Here is a 13,407-nt window from a genome sequence, read left to right on the forward strand (position 1 = left end):
TACATGTACATATGCAGGGGCTTCCTCTGGGCGAGATAGTTTCCACTCATACCTCTGTAGCAACCAGAGAGGTAAATCTTTTTATCTGAGGCCACACAGCAAATCTGTGGCAGCGCTTTTGTCTCCAGCCTTTGAGGCACAGCTTCAGGGTAGGGAGAGACCCCATGAAAGAGGACACAGAAGCTGCGCTCCTGGAGGCTGTGGTCCAAGGGGAGAAGCAGGACCAGCCAGGGAGCGTCCAGAGTCCCGTGCGGGGGGGAGGGGCATGGGGTTGGACTGGCGGTGTGTCTGCTGTGCCCAGTACCCGACAGAGTGATGGAGGTTTGGAAGGGCGGCAGGCGCTGCCCACCACCCAGCCCCTCTGCCTGCTGGCTCCGGGCTGGAAGCCCCTGACCCTCTAGGCTCCGGCTCTTCACATAGGCTGGGAGATTGGGAGTCTTTCTGGCTGCGGTTATATAATCTCTCTCCAGCAGGGCTTTTTTTTTTTTTTTTTTTTTAATCTTCCTTGGGTCTTTCCTGGGAGGTGTGATGGGGGGAGAAGGTGGAGGGAGACTCCCCAGGTTGGAGGCTGGAGGAGCTGCAGCAGGGAGGCTGAGGGGGTGCCCTGTCCCCCACCCCGGGACTGGGAAGAGAAGCCTGGGGGGCAGGTCCAGCCCTTCCCACTCTCCTCCTCCAACCTGCCCCCGAAGGTGCCTCTGCTGTGGGTGTCCTGAGAGACCCGGGCTCCCGCCCTGCTCTCCCTGGCCTCCCTGGTTGGCACTGGGTCTAGAGTCTCGGTGCTTACCCTGCCTGGGTGGGCCCACTGGGCGCTGTCGCCCACCTGTGCGCCTCTGTGGGGAAGGGGAGGCAGGCTGCAAGCAGCCTGGCCCTTTGCTGGCGGCTGGTGTCTGAGCTGGCCCCTCTCTGCCCCCTTGCCATGGTGGGCTGGATTGAGGCGCGGGCCGGGCGGGCAGTACCTGTTGTCCTCAGGGACACTGTTGCTTTGTAGGTGGGTCCCGTGCAAGCCAGCACCCTTTCTCAGGGTCCAGGCTCCGGGCCTGCGGCCCCGCAGGGCCAGGGGTTGCCCTGCCTCCCGGGACCATGGTGGGGCGCCCCAGGTTCTCGGAGGTTTGAGGCAATTATCTCCCTTTTACAGGGAAGAGGGAAGGAGGAGGTCATGGCGGCCCGCACAGCCTCAGCATCACTGTAATCGCTGGCGGCTTTTATGAGCCAGTCATGGGGCCGGAGTCCGGCCAACCTTCTGCCCTTCTGTCCTAGTTTGGTGCCTTACTCATGGGGGGAGAGGCGGTGTTCGGTGGTAGGAGTTCTGCTCAAGAAGCTGGACATCTGGCTCTGTTGTGATTGATGCTGCCCAGCTTGTTCACAATTATATAGAGCAGGCAGGATGGAGCTGAGACTTCAGGAAGAACTTCCCAGGGAGATGGCTCTTAACTTGCCTCTTGAAGAGAAAGAGCTCAAAGCACTCTTCCCTGCTCTGCTAGGAGGCCTTGACCTTTGGCCTAGTGGGGTTGGTGCTGTTTGGCTCCTGGTGTATTTATTTTCTCTTCTCTCCCCTGCCTGGGACAGAGTATTCTAAGGAGAGTGTCCCGAGGCCACAGGAGGGCTAGCCTCAGCCCCCTTCTCCCAGCAGGGCTTGCGGGTCTGTGGACCAGCAGGCCCAGGTGCACCTGGCAGGCACCCAGCACCTAGAGGCACACGCGCGTGGAGGTGTGCGCGCCTGCTTGGGTGTGTAGACACCCACAGAGCAGCTGCCACCCTGCGGGGGGCGGAGGGTAACGAACAGCAAAGATGATTAAAGGATTGGAGGGTGAGGATGGGGCGAAGGGACCAGAGGCGAGAAGGCGAAGGGCATAGCAAGAACTCAGAAGAGGGGAGGGAGCAGGAGGGGCTGAGGCTAGACCACTGATGGGCAGACAGCCCTATGTGCAAAGGGAAGAGCAGCCCCGGCTCACCTCCATCCCTCCCCGTGTGGCCCTGTCCTGGCCAGCCCAGTGCCTTTCCCCTGCCGCCCCGCCCGTGTGTCCTTGGGTAAGTCACCCTCCCTGGCCACAGGAGTTTCGCCATCCGGCATCCGAACACCTGGCGCCTTGGTGGTTTGCCTCTGGTTTCGGAGGCCAGCCTGAAGGGCGAGGCTGCATGCTAGTGTGGGGGGCACATCTTGGCCTAGGTGACCCTCAAGGCCTTCCACAGTTGACTTTTCCTGAGGCCAGGTCCACAGTCTGACCTCCAGGAGCCAGCCACGCTCTGGGCAGGGCAGGCTGGATGGGGCAGGGGTGCGCCCACTGACCCACAGGCCCTGATGGGGGGCCTGGGCCTGATGGCTTGCTGAAGCCCTGCTGTCTGCTGTAGGCCGGAGGGGAGGGGCTGGTCTGAGGCTCTGGCCTGTGGCTAGCCACACCCAGGCGGGACCATATTTACTCATTTAAACCTGCCTCCCAGGAGGCCCTGGGCTCTAGGCCTGGTCACCGACCTTGGCTTGGTGCCTCTGGCCAGGGCCCTGGCCGCTCCCTGGAGCTGGGCAGACGGGCAGGCCCTGGGGAAGGAGTTTTCCTTGCCCCCACCAAGGGAGCCTCCCCAGCAGGCATTAATCACACACCCAGTGTTCCACTGTGTGGAGTTCAGAGACCAAAACCAAGAGCTTGTGAGATCCTTGGGGCCTGGAGGAAGGAAACCTCCATTTGTACGTGGCCAGGTGCAGAGCTCTGTGCCGGGCAGGGTAACATACAAAACCCCTTCGTCTCCACCACCATTTTTAATGATTGGGGAAACTGAGTCTGAGAGATCTAAGTGACTCGGTCAGGCTTCTCCAGTTACCAGGGACTGGAGGCTTCAAGGACACGTCCTGTCCTCCCGGAGGGGCAGAGGAGACCCCTAAGAGAGGCGGAGGTTGATGAAGTCCACCTAACCGGGTTCCCTGCCAGGGCAGAGGATCAGGGCTGGCAGCCCGTTGAGGGGACTGGAATGGGGCTGAGGTTCCCTGAGAAGGTGTCCTCTTGGGATTTGAATGCTGTGGCAGTGAGCCCTCAAAGTAGGGCCTTGGAGAACATGCGACCTCCTGGGTGCCTGTTCCTGCCAGCAAGGATGGGAGGAGGGGCCACTTGTGATCCCAGCAGAAGGAGCCCCCTCCTCTTGGTCCAGGTTGGAGAGGAGTGCTGGGTCCACAGGCACTTTCCCTTTTCCTTTCCTCCGTGGTGTCCTTGGGCAGCCCTTGCCCACCCTGGGGTCAGTCTCCATCATGTCTGTGAGAGGGAAAGCTGTCTGCCCCCCCTGGAGGAGATGGGAGTTGCGTCCCTCCTCCCGCCCTGCCAGGCCCAGGGCTTGCCTGCTGAGGCAGCTACAGGGACCCTGGTGTCCCACGCGGGGATTGAGGCAGCGTTGAGGGCTGCCCCCTGGGTGGGTCTGGGGGGAGCGTCCAGTCCAGCTCTCTTGCTCAGCGCCTGCCTGTTCCAAATGCAGGCGCGCTCATGCCTCTGTACTTCCTCACCCCAGCCAGCCAGCAAATACCTATGCCGAGGCTCCAGAGAATAGAGTAAGGGAGCCTTCCGCCCAGCCTCGGGAGAAAGTGGGGGAGGGCAGGCTGGGCCTCTTCCCTAGCACCCCCTCTCCAGCTGGATCGAGTAACTTGGAGGCAAGGGGATGGAGCCAGGGGAGCAGGGACGACCTTGAGTCTGTGGCTTCCCCTGTAGGGCACTGCGCTGTGCTGGGTGAGAGGTGATGGGGTCAGGCCAAAGGATGGGCTCATCTCGAAGCACCTCGCCCCTGGGCCTCTGGGTCCTCTCTTCAGCCTCCAGGACTGCCGCCCCTGTGCTGACCCCGATGCAGACCCCACCGCGTGCATGCGTGTGTGTGTGTGTGTGTGTGTGTGTGCGTGTGTGTGTGCGTGGCAGGCCCCTGGGCCCGGCTGGTGGGGTGGGACAGGTGCCCTGGCCCAGCTGCTCCTTCTCGTCTCTCCCACCTGTCAGCCTGGGGGTGGGGAGAGGAGCCCTTCACCTGTTCCCAGGGTGGGGCCCTCCTTGGAAAGTGTAGCCAAGAGATTGAGAGTAGACAACAGGCAGGACTTCCCCTCCCGAGGCGGGATGGCCCCTGGTGACAAGAATGGCAGGGAAAGCTTGGCAGGCAGAGGCCCACTGGCAGAAGTCGGGGCGCTCACGAAGGGACGAGTGTCCGGTAGTTTGCAGAGCCCTGTGCGGTGCTCCTTCCCACCCTCCCACCAGCAGGCCCCTCCATCCTCCATCCGGCTGGGCATCTTAGCCTCACCTGGCACCTTTCCTGAAAGCGGCAAGCTAATCCTGTAAGAGCTGCCTGGCTGGCCGCCTGCGTGGGCCCACGCGGCCCTGCTGCCCGCCCGCCCGCCCTGCCAGGAGCTTAGAGGCCTGTCCTTCCAGCGAGAAGGAGACCCAGCCGCTGCCCCCAAGCGGCCCCTTTAAATCCTTGGTGGCTTCTGGAGGGCATGATGTCTCTAGGAGGATTTGCTTTCCCTGATTGGATTGGCCTCTTTCGGGTCCCCATCCCCTGGCGTGGGTGAGGGAGATGAACACTTCTGCGCTGGCCCTCCAGCTCCCTCCTCGGGCGCCCTTGCCCTGCCTCCGACCTGGCAGTCAGGGTGGGAGAGGGGAGCCCTCCTGAAGAGCGCCTCTCCTGTCTATGTGCCCCGCTCTCCTTTCCATGGGAAGTGCCCCCGGGGTTGCGGGCAGCCCAGCCCAGCACTCTCGAGCTGACCCGCCTAGAGCCCAGCTGCCACTTTCACTTCTGTCTCTTGAGACCCCAGGGGAAGTGGAGTGGGGAGGCGGGAGGTGACACCCTAACCGTCCCAACCGCTCTCACCTCCTCGGCCCCTGTCCACCGGCCTGTCTCGACCACTGAATGGGCTCAGGTTGCAGTTGGAGGTGGTGGCTGGATGGTAGGAAGGACTTCCTAGGCCAGGGGACCTCTACTGGGCTTCGTTTGTTTCAGAAGGTGTGGCTGGAAGTGTAGACGCTGGGCCTAGACAGATGGAGACCAGACTCTAAGGCAGGTAGGGGACTGGCCGCGGGCGATGCCGATGCCAGGGCCTCCAGCTGCTGGTGATGGTGGTTTCCAGCAAAGCAAGGCTGCACCTCAAAGACTGGAACCCAGGGGCTGATCCGTGGGAGGTACCCCCTTGCCGTCCTGGGCCATTTCCTTGCATTCTGCGCTCTTGTGGGTTGATTCTAGAAATGGGGATGGGAGGCAGGAGCCACTGCCCACGGCTGGCACTAGGGAGGGAGCGCGCAGTGGTGGAGCAGCCCTTTCAGGTCCCTACCTGGGCAGGAGGGCGGAGCCTGATGCCGGCCCTGGGGTTGTAGACCCAGGAGTGCTTTCTGGAGAAGGTGGGACCCGAGGCCAGAGGGCCACGAACACTACTTGGGGCCTGGAATCCTCTGGGTGTGGGTGGGCTGGCCGGGTGCTGGGATGTGAAGTTGAACCTGAAGGAATAAGGTCAGAGACACCATGCAAATCCCCATGCAAATGAACTGCGTGAGTCACACTGCGCAGGCCTGGGTTTTAGGACTGGCCCCACCAGGGCCATGACAGCAGCCTTGGCCAGACCGTGCTGTGACTGTGGGGGGCCCGGTGCCCTGGCCGGGTGGGGCGGCAGGCCCTCTGCCACAGGCTGGCTCTGCTGCAGTGGCCACGAGCCTTGGCTGGCCTGGGCCATCTGCTGGGGCACAGTGAGCGGGTACTGCGTCTCTGCTAGCCCAACCCTCCTGCCCTCCGTAGTCCTCCCCAGCTGGAGATGCTCGGCCCAGCAGGGCCATCTCCGGAGTCACACACTCCCGACCCCACTTTCTTTTGGGCCTCTGCAGAGCATGTGCGAACAATATCTGGGTTGGGGGGCACGTGGCAGCTTATCCACTGTACCTGTCAGGACAGGTGAAGCCATCCAGGGAGCGACTCACTCAGGTCACACAGTGAGTGGCATGGTGGTGCACACGTGAGATCCCAGTGCCTGGGAGGCTGAGAAAGGAGGCCCGTGGGTTTGAGGCCAGCCTTAGCAACTCAGTGCGATCTTCAGCAACTTAGTAAGACACTCTTTTATATGTATTTATATATAAATATACATTTATATTTGTATAGTTTATCTATGTGTAAATATATATGTTTATTTTTGCGATATTGGGGGTTGACCTCTTAGCTATACCCTCAGTCCCTTTTTTTTTTTTCTTTGTGGTACTGGGGATTGAACTTGTGGCAGTCTGCCTCTGAGCTACACCCCCACCCCTGTATAATTTTTATTTTGCTTTCAAATTTTTATTGATGAGTCTTGCTACTTGCGGAGGCTGTCCTAGAACCTGTGATCCTCCATAAGATCCTGTTTCAAGATAAAAAATAAAAGAGCTGGGGTGTAGCTCAGAGGTAACTGCCTCTGGGTTCCATACTCCTATGAAAAAAACAAAACAGCCACATAGAAAGTGAGGGGCCAGAAGGGGCCAGCACCCCAGCCCAGAGCCTGCCCAGAGCCGCGCCCGGCTGGTCCTTCCCACATCCTTACACTCACCCCTTTTCTTAATTTTTTTTTTTTTTTCAGTACTGGTGCTCTACCGCTGAGCTACATCCTAGCGCTGTTTATTGCACTTTGACACAGGGTCTCACCATGTTGCTGAGGGTCTAAGTCGCAGAGGCTGGCCTTGATCCTCCTGCCTCAGCCTCCTAAATGCTGGGGTCACAGGCCTGCGTCACATTACCAGCCACTCACCCCTTCTCTATGAGGACTCAATCTTTCTCAGCCCCAGGCACTTCCTGAGGTCAGCCTGGGTGGCCCTGGGAACTTTCTCCAGGGGGGGTCTGGGAGGGGAAGGCCAGAGGTGGGTGGGAAGCGCTGGAGTCCTCAGGCCCTGCCTCCACTCCAGCTACAGGACGGATGGGAGCTAGACTACAGGAAGGCCAGGCGGGGCGGCTCGGAAGACCCTCCTGCAGAGGCATCTTCTGGGCCAGAACAGGATGACCCCATCCCAGGAGATCTGCCAGGAGGGGCAGGCGCGGGAAGCTGGGGTGGAGCCTGGGAGGGCCGTCCAGCGGAAGCCAGGGGAGGGCGTCCAACTCCCCCCACTGCCCCATCCCCTGTCAGGGTGGGTGCCCCTCATTCAATTCAGAAGCCCGGGGGCAGCCCCCACCCCCTGTGCTCCTAGGTTGCCTGGGTGCCTGAGACCACCCCTGCCCTAGGCCCAGCTTTCTTGGACTGCTTCCCCCCTGCCCGCCCCCAGGTTCCCTGTCGGTGAGTTAAAATTAGCACAGTGCCCAGGCTAAAAATAGCCCCTGCCCAGCCCTGAGGCTGCTGGGCTGGGGGAGGGGAGTCCCCGGGGAAGGGAAGATGGTGGGAACCAGGTTTTTGGGTAGTGAGCCTGGCCTAGGAACCTGGAAGGGTGGAGCTGCTCCCCTCGCCTTGGGGATCAGACCCCAAAGAACTCTGGGGTGAAGAGAAGAAGCTGCTGTGGGTGGGTGGGATGGGGAGGGCCCTCCAGGAGGGGCATGGGAAGTGGGGGCCTTGGGCCTGTCTCTCAGGCTTCCTGATGAGGGGCAGCGCCCTCATCTCCTCCCCCCAGCATGGGAAGGTGCCCCAGGAACCCTTTTGCTGGAGCTCCAGTCTGCCTGAGGCTGAGTCTCCCAAGAAGTGAGCTCAGGGGTCGCACCCCTCCCTCCCATCCTGGGGCCCCCTGGCCTCCCGCCCTGGGGAGGCCGAGCTGGTGCTGTGTCCCAGGGCCCAGGGCGCTGCCCCTCCCTGCTGGGCCTTGGCTGGACTACAAGTTCTGGAGAGGGCAGGGATGGTGTCCAGCACCTGCGGGGCAGACCGGCCGCATGGTGGCTGGACCTGGCTGCCTCTGGGCCGTGTCTGCCCGCGCTGCCTCTGACCTCGCCACCTCTGCGCTGCTCTCCTGGTGTGTGTGCCCCCAGTCCTGTCTGCCTCCCTCATGCCGCCACCTCCCCACCCTCGTTAGAGGCGCAGCCTGCTGGAGGCCTCCTGACTGGGGTGACAGGTGGATTGGCTTGTCACCCCTCCCCCAGCCTGCTGCTTATTTCATGCCCTGCAGCCCAGCCACAGGGAAGGGGCGGGAGGAGGGTGACAGCTGTCTCCAGCGCCTCCGCCTCCCCTCCACTCCACATTCTGCAGCCCCAAGCAGCCTGGGCCCGCCTAGCCTAATGAGCTCCCTGCCCGCCATGGAGGGCGGCTCTGTGCCACCCGGCTGTGCTCGACCTCTCTGGGCCAGCGCTGGCTTTGACCCAGAGCATTGGGTGGGAGGGTGGGAGGGAGAACAGGCAGGTACCCCATGATGGGAAGGATGCCCCGACCTGCGGCAGCTGCAGCTCCCCAGCTCCAGGCTGCCCTCACACAGGAACTGACTTCGCCTCATTCTGAAACCCCAGCGCGGTTTGAATATTGCTCAGGTGCTGAGAGGTGTCTTGCTGGGTGAGCAGGGGCCTGTTTCTTCCCCTCTGCCCCATCCGCACCACTCCCCTTCAGGATCCGTTTTTATTCCATGTGTACCTTCTTTGCACACAAACACAGCCCAGAGTTCCCATTGGGTCTGTAGTGCAGCTTGGAAAATGGCTGTCCAGGGCTCTGACGTGCTCCCTGGTCCCCCCACCTTGCCAGGTGGGCCCCCACCCTCCCTCCTGCCCTCCCCATGAACCCTGGGCCGACCCAGCTGCCCTCTTCCCTGAGCTCCTCCTGGTCTCCAGGAGGGTCCTCCCGCCCTGCCCTGCCCACCGTGCGGGCCTCTGTAGGGGTGCTGTGACAGGAGGGCGCCAGGAGAGTCCCAGCTGAAGCCAAGGACTTGGAGCAGGGAGGCCAGTCTGCCCTCCACTCCCTGGCTCCCAGGGCAGAGTGAAGAAGGGGCTGGAGGAGAAGCAGCCAAGGGCCAGGCCACCCGAGAGGGCTTTTCGGAGGAGCACTAGGCTGTAAAGCAGAAGTGGAAGGGGGCCAGGCCAGGCTGCAGAGGTTGGCGCACATCTGGAGAACAGATGCCCAGGCCCCTGGCTCCTCGCAGTTGTCAGGCAGTTAGGCAGAGGGCTAATTAAGGAGGCCCAGGTGCTCATTAGCATCTCCCCGATGGGCGGGATGGCCTCCACACCTCAGGCAGGGGCACTTTAGGGTCCTTCTACTCATCTGGGCCCCAGATACCCTCACCCTCCTTCCAAAGTCTTGGCAGAGTTCGTGTTCTCGCCCCAGGGCTTCCAGAGATCCTGCAGCATGCGGAATGGATAGAAGGGGAAGACGGCTAGTACAGAGTGAGCCCGCGTGTAGGAGGGCTGGTGGTCAGACGGGAGGAAGGACTGCCCAGGACGGAGACGGCTCCCTTGGCAGCACGGAGCACCCAGGAAGCACGGAATCATAAAGGCTGCTTTGAGTTTGCTTGGAGGGAGTTGGGGTGGATGGGGGCCTGGTCTCTGTGACCCCAACTTCCTTCTGTCAGAGGATCGCAGTGGGTCTCTGGCTTCCCTGCCTTCGCAGCCCTGATCCCTCTTGCATCTCAGCTCCCCCAGCTGAGGCGGGGGTGGGGGGTGTAGGAGATCAGCCAGGGAGCTGGTTGCCAGGCGACAGTTGCCTAAGCAACCCCATCCTCTCCATCTCCATGTGCTCGGGGCTGCTCCTTAGAAGACTTCAGAGTCTCACCCTCTGCACCAGCCAGCCCCGGGGTGGAGGTGGGCGTGGCGGGTGCTGGGTGCAGGATGGGTTGGAGGGTGGGTGGTGTCCAAACACACAAGCCTCAAGGGCACCTGAGAGGACAGCTCTGGCTACCCAGAGGTGGGGCGAGAGGTGCTGGCGCTGCAGCAGGGCTAACGGAGGCTAGACAGCAAGAAGGACTTCTTACAGGATCACAGCACACCATCTTTCCTCCCCAGAGCCCCTCTTCACGGGGATAGGGTAGTGGAGCAGGCATGGCTCCAGTCTGGTGGGGGCCAGGATTAAAGAGAAGCACAAAAGGTGGCTATTTAGTCACGGTGAGCACTAGAACGACTCCGAGAGCGGCTTCTCAGAGCGTCCTGAGGACAGACGGCTACCTCCTGGCTGGGAGGGAGAGGCAGTACTGCCTTGGAGCTGCCCAGGGCTTCGTCTCAGCCAGACTCTGCTCTGAACAGAAGGTGGGGGGAAGCTGGGCGTGACAACACACGCACACCTGGGATCCAAGTATTCGGGGGAGGCTGAGACAGAAGGATCGCAGGTTTGAGGTCGGCCTCAGCAAATAGTGAGACTCTCATCGACCCAGTGAGACCCTGTTTCAAAATAAAATAAAATAGGGCTGCGGACAACCCTATTACTGGGAATGCCCCTGGGTCCAGTTCCCCAGTACCACTAAATAAAGACATAGATGGAGAAAGGGAGGAGAGGAGGTGGCAGAGGGGAGGCGGGCAGATGCCTCGGCCCAAGGGGTACAGCAGTTCTTGCCCCTAGCAATCTAGATTGGGGTTCACAGCCAAGCCCAAGAATCCCACTTAGAGGCATCTCTCACCCCTCCCTTGCCTTGTGTGCCCTCCCCCAGGCCCACCCCAGCAGCTCCGGGGAGCGTGAGAATGGTGGATCCAGAGCCTCGCGGGTCTCTGCAGTGGGAGTTAGGCAGAGGTTGGAAAGGAGTGTCCAGTGCCGGGTCCAGGCCCCGGTGTCTGCTGGGCCATGCGGGGCTGACCAGGCTGCCAGTGCTGTCCCAGAAGGCAGGCGTCGGGGCAACAGGAGTCCAGGGCCCGTGGCGTGCTTTAACGAGGAGGAAAAATGGTGGGATCCGCCTCTGGGGAGAGCAGGGGAGGCCGAGGTCCTTCGCAGAGGGGCCGGTGCTGTGTTGTCTCCTTAGCTCACTAAGCAGAGTGGAAGCCGGGCTGGGGAGCAGTCTGGGCCACTTGGACTCTTTGTTTTGTGCTCCTCTTTTTTTTTTTTAATTTATTTTTGGTGGTACTGGGGTTCCTGGAAGCCCTTCTACCTCCGGGCTATACTCCCAGACATATTTTTACATTTTTATTTGGAAACAGGGTCTCCTAAGCCAGCACACGCGGCTGGCTTCGAACCTGCGCGATCCTCCTGTCTCTGCCTCCCAAGCGCGGGGATTACAAGCGTGCGCCACCACGCCCGGCTGCTCCTCTTTTTTTGTGTGGAACCAGGGATAGAACCCAGGGGCATTCGACCTCTGAGCTACACTCAGCCCTATTTTTTATTCTTTATTCTGAAACAGGATCTCTTTAAGAGGTGGAAGACCTCACTAAGTACCTGGGGCTGTCTGGGGACTGTGATCCTCCCGTCTCAGCCTTCTAAGTACTGGGGTTACAAGCGTGTGCCACCACGCTTGGCTTCAGATGCCCCTCTTTGCTGCCCCCCTGTCCCTCTGTGGCTGAGATGCCAGGCATTGTGGGACCTGAGACCATGGGGAGGGGGCCCAGAGAGGATTAAGCCCATTGGCAGCACTGGCTCAGCCCAACTTAGGGGGAGGTCAGACAGGCTGCACCCTAACCCTCCTTAGCCGGAACAGTGGTCCAGTACTTGGGAGGCTGAGACAGGAGGATTGCAGGTTTAAGGCCAGCCTCAGTGAGTTAGCAGGACTCTTAAAAAAAGAAACCAGGCGTGGTGCCACACGCCTTTAATCCTAGTACTTTGGAGGCTGTGACAGGAGGAGCACAGATTTGAGGACAGCCTCAGCAAGTAGTGAGACTCTCAGCAACCTCGTGAGACCCTGTTTCAAAATAAAAATTTAAAAATTTGGCTGGGAGCCAGGCACACGCTTGTAATCCAAGCATTTGGGAGGCTGAGACAGGAGAATCGTAGTTTGAGGACAGACTCAGTTACTTAGTGAGGCCCTTTGCAACACAGTGAAACCCTATTTCAAAATAAAGAATAAAAAATTGGGCTGGGGGTATAGCTCGGAGGTAGAATGCCTCTGGGTTCCATCCCCAGTTGTGGGGAAAAAAAAAATAGAAATGGTGGTGTAGCTGGAAGGTAGAATGCCCCTGATTCAATTCTTAGTATGGAAGGAAGGAAGGAAGGAGGCATGTGCCTCTCCCATCTCCCAGATAGCTCTGCGTGGTGCAGGGACCCTGCCGTGACAGCTGGCGAGGCTCGAGGTCTCTCCCCCCCTCCTAAGCCCCTCTGGCCCCGGTGGCCCTCACGGGGAGCACTCTTTGTGGCTTGGGCTGGGTTGCCTTGCGTGTGGCCGTCCCCTCACGTGGCCATTGGGAGCCCTGGTCAGGGCTCTGCTTCCCAGCCTGCTTCAGCAGAGGACCTGGGCTTCTAGCTGGCCACGAGTGGGTTGCAGGCATGCTGAGATGGGGTCCTCCTCCTGCTGCGTCCCCTGGCCGCCAGGGCCTCGCGGTCAGCTGGTCTGGAATCACTTTCTTTGTGTGTGTGTGTGTGTGTGTGGTATTGGGGATGGAACCCAGTGGTGTTCTACCTCCGAGCTACACTCTCAGCCCTATTTTTCATTCTTAGGGTCTCACTGAATTGCTGAGGGCCTCACTAAGTAGTTGAAGCTGTCCGTGAACCGTGATCCTCCTTTCTCAGCCTCCCAAATGCCGGGATCACAAGCCTGGCTGGGTGCAGGTCAACGAGGTTGGCATCACTGGCTTGGCACTGCTGGTGGGGAGCTGGGTTGCAGGCCTGGCCCAGACCTGTCGGGAGTGGGCATGGCGCAGCCTGTCTCCCGTGCCGTTTGATTGGCTCGCAGCCCTGCTGGCTTGTGTTGGTGCTGCCTAGGAGCCTGCACTCGACCGTGGCAGTTGACCTATGGCCTTGCCTGCTAACTTGACCCTTACTTATAGTAAGCTCTGCCAGGGCCGTGGATGGAGCTCAGTGGCAGGGTGGTCATCTAGCACGCCCAAGGCTCTGGTTTCCATCCAAGTACCACAAAACAAAACAAACCCCAAAACACACCTTGCTGACCTGGTCTAGAAAGGTAGATGGCTGGCTGGCCGGCTAGTTGGCTGGCTGGCTGGTTGGCTGGTTGGAGCAGCAGAACCCCTTCTCCAAACAAAAATTTTAGGCCAAGTCCTGCAGAGTGAGGTGGATTGCTGCACGGGGCTGGGTAAAGGGATTTGGGAGCTATACAGCTCTGAGCCCCACTGTGGGATCCACTGTTCCAGGGTCCTGTGATCTGGTACGAGGACCCCTGCTGCAGGTCTGGTTTAGTGTGTTGAGCCAGGGGCACCAGAGACACTGTGTCCCAGCACCAGGCGTGCCGTGTGACTGCTCAGGGCTGGGCAGGTTTCACTGGCAGGCTTCAGAGTGGAGCTGCTGCTCCAGGCCAGGGGGCAGCTGGGAGCCAGGGCAGGCTCTGGAGAGAAGGGGGCAAAGGCATTGTCTAAGACTCAGACCCTCTGAAGCCAGGGGCTCCATGTCCTCTGTCCATCCTGGAACCTGAGGGCAGCAGACAGAGCTGGACCAGAGCCCCGGGCCCTGTGTGGGGCTACGTG

This window comes from Muscardinus avellanarius (genome assembly GCF_963383645.1).
Source record: "Muscardinus avellanarius genome assembly, chromosome: 3".
In the NCBI taxonomy this organism is placed as follows: domain Eukaryota; kingdom Metazoa; phylum Chordata; class Mammalia; order Rodentia; family Gliridae; genus Muscardinus; species Muscardinus avellanarius.